The sequence below is a fragment of the Orycteropus afer genome, unplaced genomic scaffold (assembly GCF_000298275.1).
Source record: "Orycteropus afer afer isolate SDZICR_OR568_19922 unplaced genomic scaffold, OryAfe1.0 scaffold00393, whole genome shotgun sequence".
Classification (NCBI taxonomy): domain Eukaryota; kingdom Metazoa; phylum Chordata; class Mammalia; order Tubulidentata; family Orycteropodidae; genus Orycteropus; species Orycteropus afer.
Window position 1 is genome coordinate 2,660,511 of NW_006921980.1, and position 2,940 is coordinate 2,663,450.

The window sequence follows — 2,940 nt, forward strand, 5'->3', positions numbered from 1 at the left end:
AGGTTGGGCAATCCTACTTCCGTAGTGATACTGCCTCGGAAACCCAAGGAGGGGTCGCTATGAGTCGGGGCCGACTCGACGGCAAACAACAACATTAAAACTGTATTGGTAGAAAGTGATAAGTGAAAAAAATTTTGAAGGTAAATTTTACTTTACCTTTTTATCTATCTCATCTTCATATAGTATCAGAGTTAAAGTCCTGTGAGCTTCTCTTTTGTTAATTGATGCATTGGCTAGTACCTAAAGGCCTCTGTGAATATCCCTAGATTGGGGTTAGAGTGTGTAATGGTGGATTAGGATGGCGTAGTGCCTAAGGCGTTTGACTGCTAACCAGAAGGCTGGCGGTTCAAACCCACCAGCCACTCCTCAGAAGGAAGGTTGCGCAATCTACTTCTATAGTGATACTGCCTCAGAAACCCAAAGAGAGGTCTCAGTGAGTCGGCTCTGACTCAACAGCAGTGAGTTTGGTTTATATTAAGGGAAGGAGTGCTGGTGGCCTAGTGTCTAAGGCATTTGACTGCTAACAAGAAGGCTGGTGGTTCAAACCCACCAGCTACTCCTCGGTAGGAAGAATGAGCATTCTACTTCTGTAGTGATGTCGCCTCGGAAACCCAAGGAGGGGTCATTATGAATTGAAACCGACTTGGCAGTAGTGAGTTTGGGTTTTTTTTTTTGGGGGGGGGTTATGTTAAAGGAGCTTACTAGGCTAAAGACTGGCTGCCTGTATTAAAGGCTTTTATAGTCTTTTGTGACAATAGGGTATTACAGTAGTATGCTAACCCCAGCCATGGGAAATCATGGAATATTTCTTTTAAGAGGTGATACCTAAACTGAATCTTGAAGAAATTTGCCAAGTGAGGAGATGGTAAGAATTCTCCCTTCAAGCAGAGAATACAAGCCGTTTGTGGAAAGGGGTGAGGAATTACAAGAGGGTAGCATACTGGAATTCAGCATGGGGAGGAGGTGTGGTGAGGTTCAGTTGAGTTCAGAATAAATTGAGCAATTGAGACTTTATCTTGAGGCAATCAGGAGACACTGAAGAGTTCTGAGCAAGAATTTATTATTCAAGCCTCTGAGAACTGTCTGGAGGGCAGAGGAAGGCAAGGAGATACCCAACAGGAGGCCAGGCAATAAATGATCATGATTTGAACTGAGATAGTATCAGTAGGCATGTAGAAAAGTGGACCAAGTCAATGTATATGTGTATACATTCAATGTATGTATGTTGTTGTTGTTGTTATTTGCCGTGGAGTCGGCCCCGACTCATAGCGACCCCTCCTTGGGTTTCCGAGGCAGTATCACTACGAAAGTAGGATTGCCCAACCTTCCTTCCGAGGAGTGGCTGGTGGATTTGAACCGCCAGCCTTCTGGTTAGCAGTCAAGTGCCTTAGCCACTATGCTACCAGAGCTCCCTGACTAGATCAGTAATTTGGGATTAATTTGATGTTGAACTTTGGGGGGCATTATTGAGAATGGAGGAGGAAAGAATGGTAGATGCCTCCCAGTTTTATATTTGGGACAAGTTTTGTTTGCTGAAATAAGAGTTATAAGGAAAAGCAAGTTTGAATAGGAAAATAATCTATTTTTAGACAAACTAAATTTGGAAGTCCCCATGAAATTACCAGATGGAGTTGTTGTTATGTGTCATCCAGTTGGTTCTAACTTATAGCAACCCTGTGTGTAAAAGAAAGAAACACTCCTCAATCCTGAGCCGTCTTCACAGTGGCTGTTGTGTTGGAGCCCATTATTGCAGTCACTGTGTCTGCCCATCTCGTTGAGGGTCTTCCTCTTTTTTGGTGGTCTTCTGCTTTACCAAGCATGATGTCCCTCTCGAGCCCTCCTGACAACGTGTCCAAAATATGTGAGACAAAGTCTCTCTGTCCTCACTTCTAAGGAGCATTCTGTCTGTACTTCTTCCAGGGTAGAGGGTATCCTCAAAATATAGACACACAGATCTAAACTGAGGCGATAAAGAAGAACTGTAGATGGAGATTTAAAAGTTAATGGTATTAATTGGTCCTTCATTTTGGAAGGGAAGGCAGTTGGGAACCTCTGCAGAAACTATGGAAAAAACTATGGAATTTTTATCATTCCGTTTTAGTACTAAAGCACTGTGGATGCTAATTTAACTCTGGGAATAGATGAATATGTAGCATTGAAGAGGGGCTGGAGTAGACCCTAGAGAAAACTAACATTTATGTGACAGAGGAATAACCAGAGATGGAAAAGGAAAGCCAGATGGTGTGGAAGCTTAAATGTCAAGTAAAGAAAGCCTTTTGAGAGAAGGAGAGCCAATGTGAAGCTTCATAAAGATACTTATGAGAGAGATCTCTCTAGAGAGCTAGGCAGAGAGACTAGAATGTGGTGACTTGAAGAATAACTGAGATCCAGTCATAAAAACAACTTTAAGAGTCTTCTTTGAAGCAGAATGATTGAAAAGAGGGAGGGGAATGGTACCTAAAGGGTTGGAGTGATTGAGGAAATTTTTTTTTTTCTTCTTTCTTTCCCATGTTCTCTTGCTAGCTAGCACAAAGACAAGAAGGAGATACTTGAATGTGCTTAAATGCATATGGCCAAGAGCATGTAATCTAAACATGCCTTCAGAGAAGTTACAAGAGAAGGGACTGGCAGTTTACTTGCCTGTGTGCCACGTGCTGAAGATACAGCAGGGTAGCTAGAGAAACAACCCTTCCTCCTGGAGCTGATGGTCTGGTGGGAGAGGAGACTATCAAACACACAAATGCATACATAATTACACCTTGTAATAGAAATTATCAAGGGAAGGGAATTGGATATGATAAGAGGGATTAAGTGAGTGGAGGGCAGAATTCAAGGTCGTTGGAAAGTGAATGAACCTGAGATTTGACGTTTGAATAGGAACCAGCCAGATGGCAAGTGTTGTTGTTGTTGGTGCCGTCGAGTTGGCCCCGACTCACAGCG

General features: G+C 42.8%; 1 protein-coding gene across 1 annotated transcript in view; it reads left to right on the forward strand.

Annotated features, from left to right (window-relative positions):
• CNOT6 (CCR4-NOT transcription complex subunit 6) overlaps positions 1–2,940 on the forward strand; it is a 93,711-nt gene that overhangs the window by 89,776 nt on the left and 995 nt on the right. The window lies entirely within an intron of this gene.